We start from the raw sequence: 16,208 nt of genomic DNA on the forward strand, positions 1-16,208 counted from the left end.
TTCTTTACTCTTCTACATCTGTAGTCTTGAAAAAAAATTCAATTAGAAATATAAACTGTTAACATTCATAGACTATACACCCTCTCCTTGTTATTCCATAGCTTTTGGCTTTAATTCTTGAATTCATCTGAAATTCAAACTTGGCACTCAGTGAGTTCTGATCTCCAATTCTATCTCTGTCATTAAGTAGTTTTATATATATAATCATGCAGCCTTGGACAAATTTCTCAAGCTTATAACATGGACATAATGATGTTCAGCTCCTAGGTTTGTTTTGAAGATCACTGGATATAATGTGTCAAGAAAATGCAGCAATGTTATTGGTGCCTAGAAATTAATTATTGGACAAGCATGCCGCTAATACAGAATGGAAGCAAATAGTAAAAAGAATTATGCATCTCTTTCTGCCCTGAAATTTTCCCAACATTTCCTAGCAGAAGAATGAAATTCTCTAGTATACTTTTTTTTTCCTGGTGCAGATGTTTCCAGTCTTGGTCTTTTGGCGACTGGCCCTTCTCCATCAATCTGAAACCACCTACCACCCCTCTGTCCAGCTGTCATGTTGCTTCTCTGGTCCACTAAATGTCTCCTGTCATACTGCTGATTCTTCTCCTGCTGACACTAGACATTACTAAAAATGCCAGTCATCTATTTTGAACTCACTTACATTCATATTCTTAATGGATTAGACAGTCCTGCTTTATGAAATAGAATACACTGAATGACAATGTTTCTTGATGATTCAGGGTCATGTCCATGAACACCAATTATTGTTCTGTCCTGTATAGTCTAGGAGCCTTTGAGCTATAAAGGTTGCTTGGTCTTATGCTAAATGGATTTCTTTTAAAATTTATTATCAAGGGAAATAATGGCCTTTGATAAAAAAGTAGATATGTTCTGTTATCAAATAATGAAATGTAGCTGCTTTGTCCGTGTATTATGCAGACATTCTTTGGCTAGTACTTTATGAATTTTCTTTTGTGTTTACTTGCTTTTTGTTTGTTGTTAGTGTAAAAAAAAACTAAATAGGTAAATGTTAATGGTCCAATACCTATTGCCAAAGTGCTTATTTTTATATAATCATATTTATTCCTAAACACAGTGACTTCTTGTATTCTAGAACTTCTTGATCAATAGCCACTTTAACTATAATTTTATTGTTCAGTCCTTTTAAACTTGTTTTGAAAGGTGGTATAAACATTTTCTGTCATCTTTCTATATGGTAGATCAATATAGATACAAATATGTCTGTTTCCAAATTCCCAAATATTCTAATTTCTGCTCCCTATCCTTTATATTGCCCTCCTTGGCTTTTTTATTGGGGGAGATTAATGGTTTATAGTCAACAGTAACAAAAAATAAAATATAATAGTTTGTACATGTGTAACATTTCCCAGTTTTCCACATAACAATTCAATTGCCACTAAGTCCTCCTCTGTCATCGGGTACCAGGACCTCAACCCTTCCCCACTTCCCAGAGTCCTTTACTTTAGTGCAATACACTAAACCCAGTCCACCTCCTTGGCTTTGTCATTTCTTCTCACTACACATTCTATTTGTGCAATCATTATCCCACTGCTACTAGGAAGGTTCCCTCTCTCTCTCTCTCTCTCTCTCTCTCTCCTTCTCTCTCTCCCTCCCTTTCTCTCTGTCTGTCTCTCACTCTCTCCTTCAGAGTTGGGCTTGGTGCCTGCACTATAAATCCACTGCTCCTGTAGCCTTTTTTTTTTCTTTTCGATTTCTTACATTTTTTTTTTTTTTTAGATAGGAAAGAGAGAAATTGAGAGAGGAGGAAGATAGGAAGAAAGATAGACATGTGCGGACCTGCTTCACTGCTCACTAAGTGACGCCCCCACAGGTGGGGAGCTGAAGGCTTGAACCTGGATTCTTGCACGGGTCCTTGCGCTTAGTACTATGTGCATTTAACACAGTACATTACCGCCTGGTCTCTAGTAAGATATTCTCCATGATAGCTTGGTGAAAAGTATGGTGAGCTTATGCCTATCATGAAACAATAAAAAAATAGACAAGTAATATCACCTGTCTTGAAAATAATTATTGCCCACAATAAAATGATTTTATTTATTTATTTTTTTAAATCATTTTGTTGGTGTGGAGGTAATGGTTTACAGAACAGTTGTTGACACCTGGGTGAAATTTCTCATCTTTCTGTGACAGGTATCTGGAAATTTTTCTCAGAGCTGAGAAGAAGTACTCTAGTTTTTTTAATTTTTAGTTATCTGTATTTATTTATTGGATAGAAACAATCAGAAATCGAGAGGGAAAGGGGAGACAGAGGAGAGACTCTCTCTACCTCCTCCTCCCCTCTTGATTTCTGGCTGTCTCTATCCAGTAAATAAAAATAACAAAAATAATTTTTAAAAAGAGACATTAAAAAAAAGAGAGAGGAGAAAAAAGACAGAAATACAGCTGTAGTACTGCTTCAACTACTCACAAAGATTTCCCCCTGCAGGGGCTTGAACCTGGGTCCTTGAGCATTGTAACATGTGTGCTCGATCAGAAGCCACCACCAACCCTTCTCTAATTTTTTTTTAATGTTATTTTTAAAAATGAAAATTAAATTGAAATTAAATTTATTTCCTATACTTTCAGTTGACTGGAGGATAAATGTAATACACATTAAACAAATTCAAAGAGAATGGTAATGATCTGGACATCTTTCCTTTACTTCATAATCTCACATCCTAGCACATATCATTGGATCCACCTTCTCGTGGTGCATCCCGTGAGTACCCATTCATTGGGGAAACTGACGATCCTTCCTAGCCGACTGAATCCACATGGATCCCAGTCACTTTCAAAGCCAGCAACAAGCAGCTCCTGACAACTTTCAACCTGACGCTGTTGACTGGCTACTGAAGAAGGGCAAACGCTAGAAGAAGAAGCACATGTCACATATGACCTGCTCCATAAGGTTAGTGTGACAGTTAATATAATACTCATGTACTCAGTAAAGAAGGCCCATTGTATATGTAATGCTTTCTCTGTTCTTTTCCCAGAAAGACTCAAACACTCATTTTTCTCTCTTCATATAACCAGGTCAATTGCTAAAATGACTCAGTACAATTGTGGGTTCTTCTTTACCTATTCCTTTTATAAATGAAAATGTGCAGTGATGGAATAATATGGGCTTGGAGGGGCATAGTTACAGTGAGTTAAAGAAGGTTCTTCCACTTTTTGTGTGTGTGTACTGATTCATGTGTACAATTTTTAATCTCCTTGTGATTGGTGTCTGCAAAATCCAAGGGCTTAACTGAAGTAGAAAACAAAAGGAATAAACATTGAAACAAGTTAGTAGGTTTGGAGGTAACTTTACAAAAACCTATTTAGAGATTGGATTTCTTGTTGGGTGAGAATGAAGATAGCTGACATATACAGACTTAGTAGAAACGAAATATGATCAAAGGAAACATCTGGGGCCTGGTGGTGGTGCACCTGGTTGAGTGCACATATTACAATGCACAAGGACGTGGGTTTGAGCCCTTGGTTCCCACCTGCAGTAGGAAAGCTTTGCGAGTGGTGAAGCAGTGTTGCAGAAGTTTCTCTGCCTCTCTCCCTCTCTATCACCCCCTTCCCTCTTTATTTCTGGCTGTTTCTGCCCAATAAACAATAAAGATAATAAAAATATTTAAGTGAAGAAAACATCTTAACATGTCTTCTGTGTTAAGATGCATGAAGACAATAATTAATATAATAATCAGGTCATAACCTTCATCAAGTCTTCATTTTGCTATTGTGTAAACATATTGTTTTCATTAACTCATTTCTTAAGATAATGTCCTTAAGCACTAGTCAATAAATACTTATTAATTTTTTTTTTTTTTCCCCAGGAGAGGAATTGCAGGGTCATAGGGTAGGTCCATTTCTAGCCTTCTTTTTTTTTATTTTTTTTATTTTTATTTTTTTTATTTTTTATTTAAGAAAGGAATAATTAACAAAACCATAGGGTAGGAGGGGTACAACTCCACACAATTCCCACCGCCCAATCTCCATATCCCACCCCCTCCCCCGATAGCTTTCCCATTCTCTATCCCTCTGGGAGCATGGACCCAGGGTCATTGAGGGTTGCAGAAGGTAGAAGGTCTGGCTTCTGTAATTGCTTCCTCGCTGAACATGGGCGTTGACTGGTCGGTCCATACTCCCAGTCTGCCTCTCTCTTTCCCTAGTAGGGTGGGTCTCTGGGGAAGCTGAGCTCCAGGACACATTGGTGGTGTCTTCAATCCAGGGAAGTCTGGCCGGCATCCTGATGACACCTGGAACCTGGTGACTGAAAAGAGAGTTAACATACAAAGCCAAACAAATTGTTGAGCAATCATGGACCCAAAGCTTGGAAAAGTGGAGAGGTAGTATTAGGGAGGTACTCCCTGCAAACTCTAGTATACTTCTGCTTTCTTACTTTGGTGCCATACTCCAAACTCAGTCAATTTCTGCTTTGCGTTTCTACTTCTTTTTTTTTTTTTTACATGCATAACATTCCCCAGATTCCCATTTAGCAATACAACCCCCCCCACTATTTAATTCATCATTTTACATGGACCTGTATTCTCCCCACCCACCCACCCACCCCAGAGTCTTTTACTTTGGTGTAATACTCCAATTCCATTTCAGGTTCGACTTGTGTTTTCTTTTCTAATCTTGTTTTTCAACTTCGGCCTGAGAGTGAGATCATCCCATATTCATCCTTCTGTTTCTGACTTATTTCACTCAACATGATTTTTTCAAGGTCCATCCAAGATCGGCTGAAAACGCTGAAGTCACCATTTTTTACAGCTGAGTAGTATTCCATTGTGTATATATACCACAACTTGGTAAGCCACTCATCTGTTGTTGGACACGTGGGTTGCTTCCAGGTTTTGGCTATTACAAATTGTGCTGCCAAGAACATATGTGTACACAGATCTTTTTGGATGGATGTGTTGGGTTCCTTAGGATATATCCCCAGGAGGGGAATTGCAGGGTCATAGGGTAGGTCCATTTCTAGCCTTCTGAGAGTTCTCCAGACTGTTCTTCACAGAGGTTGGACCAATTGACATTCCCACCAGCAGTGCAGGAGGGTTCCTTTGACCCCACAACCTCTCCAGCATTTGCTGCTGTTACCTTTTCTGATGTGTGACATTCTCACAGGAGTGAAGTGATATCTCATTGTTGTCTTGATTTGCATTTCTCTGACAATCAGAGACTTGGAGCATTTTTTCATGTGTTTCTCGGCCTTTTGGATCTCTTCTGTGGTGAATATTCTGTCCATGTCCTCCCCCCATTTTTGGATGGGGTTATTTGTTGTCTTGTTGTTGAGTCTGGTAAGCTCCTTATATATGTTGGTTATTAAACTCTTATCTGATGTATGGCATGTAAAGATCTTCTCCCATTCTGTGAGGGGTCTCTTGATTTGGGTAGTGGTTTCTTTTGCTGTGAAGAAGCTTTTTAATTTGATGTAGTCCCATAGGTTTATACTTGCCTTAGTCTTCCTTGTAATTGGATTCGTTTCATTGAAAATGTCTTTAAAATTTATGCGGAAAAAAGTTCTTCCAATATTTTCCTCTAAGTATCTGATAGTTTCTGGTCTAACATCCAAGTCCTTGATCCACTTGGAATTTACTTTTGTATTTGGTGAAATACAGTGATTCAGCTTCATTCTTCTGCATGTTTCAACCCATTGTTTCCAACACCATTTGTTGAAGAGACTCTGCTTTCCCCATGTAATAGTCTGGGCCCCTTTGTCGAAGATTAGATGTCCATAGGTGTGGGGCCTAAATACTTATTAATTTAACTAAATGCAATAGAAATCTATAATTGACTTTTTTTTAATGAAGCATGCATCAAACAGCAAAAATGTACCTGCAAGAATGATGTAATTTTCTTTTCTTTCTGTTTTTTTTTTTTTTTTTGCCTCTAACATTGTCTCTGGAGCTTGGTGCCTGCACCACAAATCCATAGCTCCTGGAGGCTATTCTTCCCCCCCTTTATTTTGTCCTTGTTGTTTTATCGTTGTGGTTATAATTATTGTTGTTTTTTATTTCATTGTTGTTGGATAGGAAAGAGAGAAATGGAGAGAGGAGGGGAAGACAGAGAGGGGGAGAGAAAGACAGACACCTGCAGACCTGCTTCACTGCTTGTGAAGCGACTCCCCTGCAGGTGGGGAGCCGGGGGTTGGAACTGGGATCTTTACACCAGTCCTTGTGCTTAATTAGCACCATGTGTACCTAACGGGCTGAGCTACTGCCCCACCCTTGATGGTCATTTTCTTGACCTCTGTATTTAATAGAGAAAGTGTTTAGCACATATCTCTGCTAATTTTTTTTTAAATTTTTTATTTAAGAAAGGATTAATGAACAAAAACATAAGGTAGGAGGGGTACAACTCCACACAATTCCCAACACCCAATCCCCATAACCCACCCCCTCCCATGATAGCTTTCCCATTCTCTAGCCCTCTGGGAGCATGGACCCAGGGTCGTTGAGGGATGCAGAAGGTAGAAGGTCTGGCTTCTGTAATTGCTTCCCTGCTGAACATGGGCGTTGACTGGTCGGTCCATACTCCCAGTCTGCCTCTCTCTTTCCCTAGTAAGGTGTGTGTCTGGGGAAGCTGAGCTCCAGGACACATTGGTGGGGTCTTCAATCCAGGGAAGCCTAGTCAGCATCCTGGTGGCATCTGGAACCTGGTGATTGAAAAGAGAGTTAACATATGAAGCCAAACAATTTGTTGAGCAATCATGGATCCCAAGCTTGGAATAGTGGAGAGGAAGTGTTAGGGAGGTACTCACTGCAAAATCTAGTGTACTTCTGCTTTCAGGTATATATTTTGCAGTAGTTTATGGATACGTGTGCACATAAGCTCTCTCTCTCACAGAAACTGGTGTATATCTAGGTTATGAGACTTTGTTAGAAAGTGAACTACCTGAGATGAAATTAGAGTGTACTATAAAAGGAAAGGTCTCACCTGAGTAATGAAGCTGAAGGGTTGTCATTCCACACGTGAAGTCTCTGGATACAGCCTGAGGTGAAGCATGTTGAGGTGGCAATTGTTGGCTTTGGTTAGGTTGTGATCGGCGGATGCAATATTATTTGGTTTGGATTGGGAGATGCATACGGGAAAGTGGGCCCTATCCAAGGGTTCCAGGACTGGGGGAAGTAGGGGCTCTATAGTGAAGATGTGAGGTTCCTGCTGTCTTAGGGCTCAAAAAGACAATTGATAGTTAATATTATCATCACATTATTTGTTAATTGGGTTAACTTTGAAAAGTCCCTTTGTTATGGTTTGCTGTACATTATCCAGTATCTTGTATATAGCTGTGCTATTGGATGCTTCTAATCTACTTGGTCTAGGCTTTTGAGAGAGTCCGCATATCAAATACATAGCCTATATATTAAAAAGATTCAGTTTGTCTTTTGAGAAACTTTGAGACATACAATTGATTTCCCCCTCTCATATTAATTAACTACTGATTTATATGTCTACATTTTGCTAGGAGTGTACATAAACACCATTCCCACCACCAAAGGACTGTGACCCATCCCTCCCACCCACTCCCACCCCCCACTGGCCCAGGAAGCTACATGTCTACCCCTCACCACTGGGTTTTTACTTTGGTGCCCTACTTACAATTTGATCAGGTCCTGCTTTTAGTTTCCCTTTCACATCTTCTTAGTCAGCTTTTGTTGATGAGTGGGATCATCCCATACTCATCTTTATCTTTCTGACTTAGTTCACTTAACATAATTCCTTCTAGCTCTGTCCAAGATGGGTCAGAGAAGGTGGGTTCATTGTTTTTGATAGCTGCATAGTATTCCATTGTGTATATATACCACAGCTTTCTCAGCCACTCATCTGTTGTTGGGCACCTGGGTTGCTTCCAGGTTTTAGCTATTATGAATTGTGCTGCTATGAACATAGGAGTACACACCTCTTTTTGGTTGGGTGTTATGGAGTCCTTGGGGTATAACCCCAGGAGAGGAATTACTGGATCATATGGAAGGTCCATGTCTAGCCTTGTGAGAGTTTTCCAGACTGCTCTCCACAGAGGCTGTACCAATTTACACTCCCACCAGCAGTGTAAAAGGGTTCCTCTGTCCCCACATCCTCTCCAGCATTTGTTGCTGCTGTCTTTTTTGATGTATGCCATTCTTACAGGAGTGAGGTGGTATCTTAGTGTTGTCTTAATTTGCATTTCTCTGACAATCAGTGACTTAGAGCAGTTTTTCATATGTTTGTTAGCCTTTTGGATCTCCTCTGTGGTGAATGTTTTGTTCATTTCCTCTGCCCATTTTTGGATGGGGTCATTTGCTTTTTTGGTGCTAAGTTTGCTGAGCTCTTTATATATTTTGGTGATTAGTTTCTTGTCTGATGTCTGGCATGTGAAGATCTTCTTCCATTCTGTGAGGGGTCTCTCTGTTTGTTTAATAGTTTCTTTGGATGTGAAGAAGCTTTTCAATTTGATGTAGTCCCATTGGTTTGTTTCTGCTTTAGTCTTCCTTGCAATTGGGTTTGATTCATCAAAGATGTCCTTGAGGTGTAGGTGGGAAAGTGTTTTACCAATGTTTTCCTCTAAGTATTTGATTGTTTCTGGTCTGACATCTAGGTCTTTGATCCATTTGGAGTTGATTTTTGTTTCTGGTGAGATAAAGTGATTCAATTTCATTCTTCTGCATGTTTCAACCCAGTTTTCCCAGCACCATTTATTGAAGAGAGCCTCCTTTTTCCATTTAATCCTTTGGGCCCCTTTATCAAAGATTAGATGCCCATAGGTGTTGGGATTTCTGCTAAAATTTTATATGCTTTTTCATTTATAATCTGATGAGGCAATCCAAAGTAATAAATCAATATATACTGGTAGTAGATATTAAAATCTTCAACATCTACTATGTACTCCCTTTTTAAAATTAATACAACTTTGACAGAGCAGAGCATCATGCTCACAGAATTTACAGCTAATCTCTTAAGTGGGAGCAATCTAGGCATATTGAAAAAAAGAAAGAAATCAGTTCATATGTTTTAATATTATTTTCATCAATGTCATCATCACTACTGACAACTACTCTTGTTAAATAGACATTCAATGTCCATTATTTACCTAAGAAACAAATGTCAGAGTTGGCAAGATAGCTTATCTGGGCAGGTGCCTATTTTTCTGTTCATCTGACTCAAGTTCAAGTATGGCCGTCAGCACCATGGGCAAAAATAACCAATGTTGTAATGAAATTCCCTCTAAAAAAAAATCTATTGCCAGATTATTATTCAGGTGAAATTCATAACATGAAAAACCCAAGCCACTAGTGCTAACAGCAACACTTGCACATAACATAAATATGTGTGTCTCCCTCTTGAACTTCCCACTCTCTTTCAGTTTCTCTTTGTCTCTGTCAAATCAGTACATTAATCAATATTTTAAAAAGAAGTACAAAATTTATGTTGCTTAAAAAAATTGTAACAGTATGGCTGCTCCTACAAGGATTGTCACAACTTCAAAACCACAAGCCTTAAGCTATTGTTTGCTTTTTCTGTGACCCCAGAGAAACCATGTCAGTTTCATTCAGGATGGGAAAAGGTACCAAGTCAAAAAAGATTTTACACAAGTGATGTGTTCATTAGCAGTCAGTGATCTCAAATGACACCCATGTTACCAACCTAATGATTTCATGATTTATTTACTTGTGTGTGGTAAATTTTTAATTTTTTTCTAACTTTAGTATCAATTTATTAAGGGAACATTGATTTGCCAGATTGTTTCATGTTATGTAAGAAATCAAGATTACCATATAATTTGAGTATGGGTGTCGTAACGTTGTATCATCCCAAACTCCCGTTACCTACCAAGTAGACATTTGTAAGGGAGACAGAATTAATCTGTTGATGAATTTTAACATGACAGTTAAAGAAAAACTAAAAACACATTTTTTAAAAATGAAAGAAGAGATATCTGGGGAGGTAACACAGTGGCTATGCAAGCAATTTTAACACTTGTGACTCCCAGATTCCAAGTTCAGTCCCAGCCGCCACCATAAGCCAGAGCTAAGCAGTGTACTAAAAAAAAAAAAAAAAAAAAAAAAAATTAAAGAAAAACAAAACAAGAAAACAACTGTGAAAATCTCTTACACTTGTTAAAAAAATGAGTCATTTCTCATCTTTACCTTATTAAGCATACTACTCAATACATTTAAAAATAAATAGAAAAATCCTGGCACTTAAGCAAAGGTTCTTTTTCTTCATGAAATTACTAGAAATCCAAAGAAACCAGTTCCCTGGTCAACAAGATAGGAAGATAACATTTGACAATATTTTATGAAGATTTTACTTTGGGTACAAAATTAAACAATCAACTATTGTTTCTGTCTAGTGCATGTGACTTCTTTCTGGAGATAGTTTCTGTGGGTAGTTTATTAAGCTAAGTTGATGTTTCTTTTACAATCTAGGTCATTCAGGGACTACTTTTAGTCATCAGTGTAACATCAAAGTGAACATATTCAGAGCATATTCTTGCTACATCTCTTTGCTCCTGTGTGACCATACTGTATTGGTACAGTATCGCAGCATTTATGATAGCATTACATGGATATTAGAGGCAGGACCTTCCTTCTTCTGCTAAATAAACACAGAGCCACTGCTGCTGTCATTTCTAGCTGTCACTGGTTATGAAACAGAAGAGCATAAATAGAGGCCATGAAAACAAAAAGGACTGACTAAATCAACTTCCACTGGCAATTCCACTGTTTTTTTTTTTTTTTTTTGTTCCACTGTTTTTTCCACTGTTTTTTTGTTCCACCATTTTTTTTTTTCTTCTTTCTATAGAATTTTGTTTGGAAAACGCACTTAAGGAACCAGAGGATTAGAAAAACCTTGCCAGTCACTGCAGGGTACAGCTGAACACAGGCTCATTGAAGTTTCAGTTCAGTAATGATAAGGTTTAATAAATCTCTGTGGGTAGATTTATCTCATAATTGCAGATCATATTTAGAGGTCCAGACTAATTAGACTTGACTTGTATATGCTTTAGGCTTAATTGAAAGCCAGTTTTTCCTAGATTACTTCAAAATGGCTCTTTGTTAATGTGAAAGAGGTAACTTTTGTATGAGCTAAATTCTAAATCATTGTGTTTATCTTCTTGGCATTTGAATTCCATGCTGCTCTGCTGGTATGAAATGTTGCCACTTTTCTAACAAAGAAAAGATATTGATTCTTTTTGATATGGACTTGTGTTATTAAAATCTGATACTTTGAGATAAATTTTAAGGAGAAATTGAAAAGGTATTTTTACCAAAATGGAGTTACAGATCAATAAAGGAAATAAAATATAATAATAAAAATTTCCTCTGTCTACCACCCTGTGTTTAACAAGGCCATTCCTGATGGTTTATTATTTGCGTATAGAAAATGCTAAGCCTCAAATACTTTCCCTCATTGAAATAAAAATCATGCTACCTCTGAAGTACTTCAACTAGCATAGATACAAATATGACTAATGTTATTTGTTGGTTCCGTTATTAGACTCTACTTATTTAAATTTTGCATTAATGTGTCTATTCTGGATTTTTTTTTTTGTCTTCAAATTTCCTTACTGCCTCTCTTGATCTGCATTAAAGTTTCTATATAATACACATATTGCTTATTGCTAATGTAGCTACATTTTACTTTCAGTTTTATTATGGATGTAATTCACAATCTACTCAGCACATTGCCATACCAGTTTTGTATAACATAATAAATCTTCTTGAGGGACCAGACAGTGACACACCTGGTTGAATGCACACATTACAGTGTGCAAGTATCCAGGTTCAATCTCCTGGCCCCTACTTTCAGGGGGAAAGTTTCATGAGTGGTAAAGCAGGGCTGCAGGTGTTTCTCTGTCTCTCTCACTCTCTCTCTCACTCCCTATCTACCTCCCACTCTCTTCTCAATTTCTCTTTGTCTCTATCCAATAATAAATAAATAAAAAATATTCAAAAGTTAGTTTTTTAAAAAACTTCATAATTCAGGTTGGTTTCCAAATTATGGATGGTGTCTGAAAAATAAGAGGAGAAGGTCGGGGTGGGAGTTCAGCAACAGAACATATGCCTTATGTGAATGAGGGCCCAGATTCAACTTCTCAAACAAACAAACAAACAGAAAAGCTCTAGGACTTTCTTTGAATTATTTTTTTTCTAGATTTTTTTCACCTAAACAAAAATTACAAATGAAAACATCATGTATATACTTACATGTCAAGTCTGAAAATCCTCAGAATTTTCTTTAGTTCAAAATAACTACAGGGGCCAGGCCGTGGTGCACCAGTGTTAAGTGCACATAGTACTAAGCGCAAGGACCTGCATAAAGATCTAGGTTCATGTCCCCGGCTCCCCATCTGCAGGGGGGATTGCTTCACAGATGGTGAGCCATGTTTTCAGATGTCTTCCTGTCTCTTTCTCTCTCTGTTTCCCCCTTCTCTCTCAATTTCTCTCTATCCTATCTAATAAAAATGAAAAAAATCGCCACCAGGAGCAGTGGATTCAGAGTGCTGGCACAGAGCCCCAGCGATAACCCCTAAGGCAAACAAACAAACCTCAAAATAATGGTATCTCCCATTTATCCTCTAATAAATGCTATTTGAAATGCCATTGCTAGATTTTCCTTTTCGAATGAGGTTAATGCAATCTCAGTCAATATTCTGGCAAAGTTTTTTTTTTTTTTTTTTTTGAAATATTGGCAAACTGGTTCTCAAGCTCATATGGAGAGATTCACAGTCATACTAGTTGGCATGCTACCAAGAAAAGGACAATACTAGATAACTTCAAGCATGAGTATAAAGCTACTACAATCAAGATAATATGGTGCTAGTGACAAATTGATGAGTAGAGTAAATTAGGGGCCATAGACAAATAGTTCCAGAATGCTTCAATGGCCACATACTGTTGAAGAGCATACATCTTAGCATGTCGGGTGTATGTCTGTCTAAGGTTTGCATAACCTTGGACTAGATTCTCTTGCCAAAATGACTGCAGTGAACATGATAAGCACCCAAGGTGAATGAGGAGATGTGTGACTTGTTTGTCCTGGGAACCATATATCTGCTATGGTACCATTAGGGTCACTGGTTAAAAGAAATCATAAAATATTGTAAGCTTGTTAAAAGAAATTTAATGACTTACTATTTCCCATCTCTGCTGCAACCATTCTGCAGATGTCTCTTCTCCATTTTATTTCCCTTGTTAATGAACCCATTATGCCTCTTGCTGGTGTAAACTATTGTATTGTGTAAGTAACTAATAAATAACAAGAAATCCAGTAGTGGATGCTACATAGTTTACTGTCTTCCTAAAATACAGTAATATGTATACCACCTTGAGCCTCAGAGCTCTAGACATGTGTCTTTGAGAACTTCTTTATTTGAATAATGAGTCCTACATGAATACAGAAGTCTCAGAGGATCACAGGAGCAAGTCCACAACACACGCTGAGTTAATCTGGATACAGACATTACACCCTTCACAGAAGTTAGCATAAGATGAATCATGAATCTAAATGTAAAACACTAAACTATCACACTGCTAGAAAATAGCACAGGAGATATCATGAGTGGTCTTGGATGTAATGTTGAATTAATTATAATGATTACTGTTATTAGTAGTAGTGGTATTGTCATCACTGGGGCGTTACTGTTCCAGCCTGACTTTTTTTAGATAGAATGACAGAGGCAGATAGAGAGATAGAGATAGAGAGAGAGAGAGAGAGAGAGAGAGAGAAAGAGAGAGAGAGAGAGATACACAACAGCCCCAAGGCTTCTTTCTGTGTGATGAAGAACAGATTCAAAACTAGTTCATACCCAGGACAAAGCAGGTGGACTACCCTAGGGAGTTATTTTCCTTATTCTTTACTTGATCTTAGCCAAAAGGCTGAGAAGAGATTTTTTTCCTTATTATTTTTAAAATTTTTTTTTATTAAGAAAGGATAAATTAACAAAACAATATGATAGGTGGGGTACAACTCCACACAATTCCCGCCACCCAATCTCCATATCTCACCCCCTCCCCTGATAGCTTTACCATTCTCTATCCCTCTGGGAGCATGGACCCAGGGTCGTTGTGGGTTGCAGAAGGTAGAAGGTCTGGCTTCTGTAATTGCTTCCCCGCTGAACATGGACATTGACTGGTCGATCCATACTCCCAGTCTGCCTCTCTCTTTCCCTAGTAGAGTGGGTCTCTAGGGAAGTGGAGCTCCAGGACACATTGGTGGGGTCTTCAGTCCAGGGAAGCCTGGCCAGCATCCTGATGGCATCAGGAACCTGGTGACTGAAAAGAGAGTTAATATACAAAGCCAAACAAATTGTTGAGCAATCATGGACGCAAAAGTTGGAATAGTGGAGAGGAAGTGTTGGGGGGGGGGTACTCACTGCAAACTCTATTGTACTTCTGCTTTCAGGTATATATTTTGCACTAGTTTATAGATATGTGTGAACATATGCTCTCTCTTATAGAACCTGTTCTATATCTAGGTTTTGGGACTTTGTTAGAAAGTGAACCACCTGGGATGGAATTAGAGAATCCTATGAAAGGAAAGATCTCACCCGAGTAATGGCTGAACTCTGCATCATGACCTGTTAATTTGATGAATGTGTGGGTGAGAAGGAAACGAGCTTCTGCCAGACCAGAACAATGAAGTGTGCTGTTACATCTCTTTGACTCCCACTCATAAAGTCATTAGAATTTTTTTTTCTTAAAACACACAGAAAGTAAAGAAATAGATGTGTCTATGATTATTAGGTTCTGAGCATGGCAGATCATGAAAACTATCTGTCAAAAAATATCCGTTAATAATCAATAGTTTGACATTATACACCATTGAGAGCAATCACAAACTACCTTAAGCCTCAGGTAGAGCCCATATACTTTTAAAAGTGTCATATATCTGCTATATATCTAATGTTTTCATGGTTAGTAGAAGAGGGTCTGAGAGTTGGGAGAAATCAAAGGAAAATCAGAGATAGTCACTGATAAAACTCCATTCAATGTCTCAAAGTAGAGAGTGACAAGAGATGGGAAAATTAGTGGGCCCCTTTAATATCTAATAACTCTCCCCTCCAATTCTCGTAGAAGAGTCTAGGAGAGCAAAGATGCTTGCAAAGTGGAAGGAAAAGGGACAAGGTATAAGACTGATGTCCAGTGAGTCCATGGGACTCCAAATAAATGAGTTTCAAGTCTTCATTAAGCACAAAACAGTAACAATAAGCAAAAAAAATGGCAAGAATGGGAAATAAAATAAAAGTGACATCTAGCAAGGTCAAGCACTGTCATAAGCTGTCTGGAATGCATACACTACAACTTCTGTAGTAATGGTGAAACGTGTGTATTTATGTGAGTGCAGGAAATAGTTTTAAGAAGAGACCACAAGCCAACAACATGACAGATTGAACAAAATGAACTGGAAGATCGGAGGGGGGGATGAAAAGTAAAATAAAAATGTTTAGAAATAGAAAATTTGAAGTTAGTAAAAAAAAAAAAAAAGACAATGAATCTGAATGGAAGTTATAAACACCAACTAGACAACTGAGGAAACTATACATTATACACATAAATAAACTGAACAGATAGTAGAATATAAGACAAAATTCTGGTGGAAATAAACACACCTAATTGACAGGGACAGTGTAGTTGATGATATAGTGTATGAGGTAAGAAGGTATGACATGAAAAGCTTCTTTTTCTTCACAAGCGGTGAAACAGGTCTGCAGGTGTCTATCTTTCTCTCCCCCTCTCTGTCTTCCCCTCCTCTCTCCATTTCTCTCTGTCCTATCCAACAACGACACCAATAACAACAATAAAACAACAAGAGCAACAAAAATGGAATAAATAAATATTTTTTTTAAAAAAGCAAAGTTCATTTTTAAAAAGTACTTTATTTCTTTATTTATTATTGAGTAGAGACAGAGATAAATTAAAATGGGAAGGGGAGATAGGAAAAGAAGCAGAGACACCAACAGCCCTGCTTCACCACTCATATGAAGATTAGCCCCTGCCGGTGGGGCCAGGAACTTGACCCTGGGTGTTAGCACGCTGTAATGTGTGCGTTTAACCAGGTGTGCTGTCATTTGGCCCCTGAAAAGCTTCTATGTCTGCAAAATTTGTTGAATGGTGTCCTGTGATAGGAGATATCAGGAGATGAAATTAGATATATGTATTTCAGAAATCATTTAGTTCTTAGTGATTCAGATAAACGTTTTTAGA

Source organism: Erinaceus europaeus, chromosome 4 (genome assembly GCF_950295315.1).
Source record: "Erinaceus europaeus chromosome 4, mEriEur2.1, whole genome shotgun sequence".
In the NCBI taxonomy this organism is placed as follows: Eukaryota; Metazoa; Chordata; class Mammalia; order Eulipotyphla; family Erinaceidae; genus Erinaceus; species Erinaceus europaeus.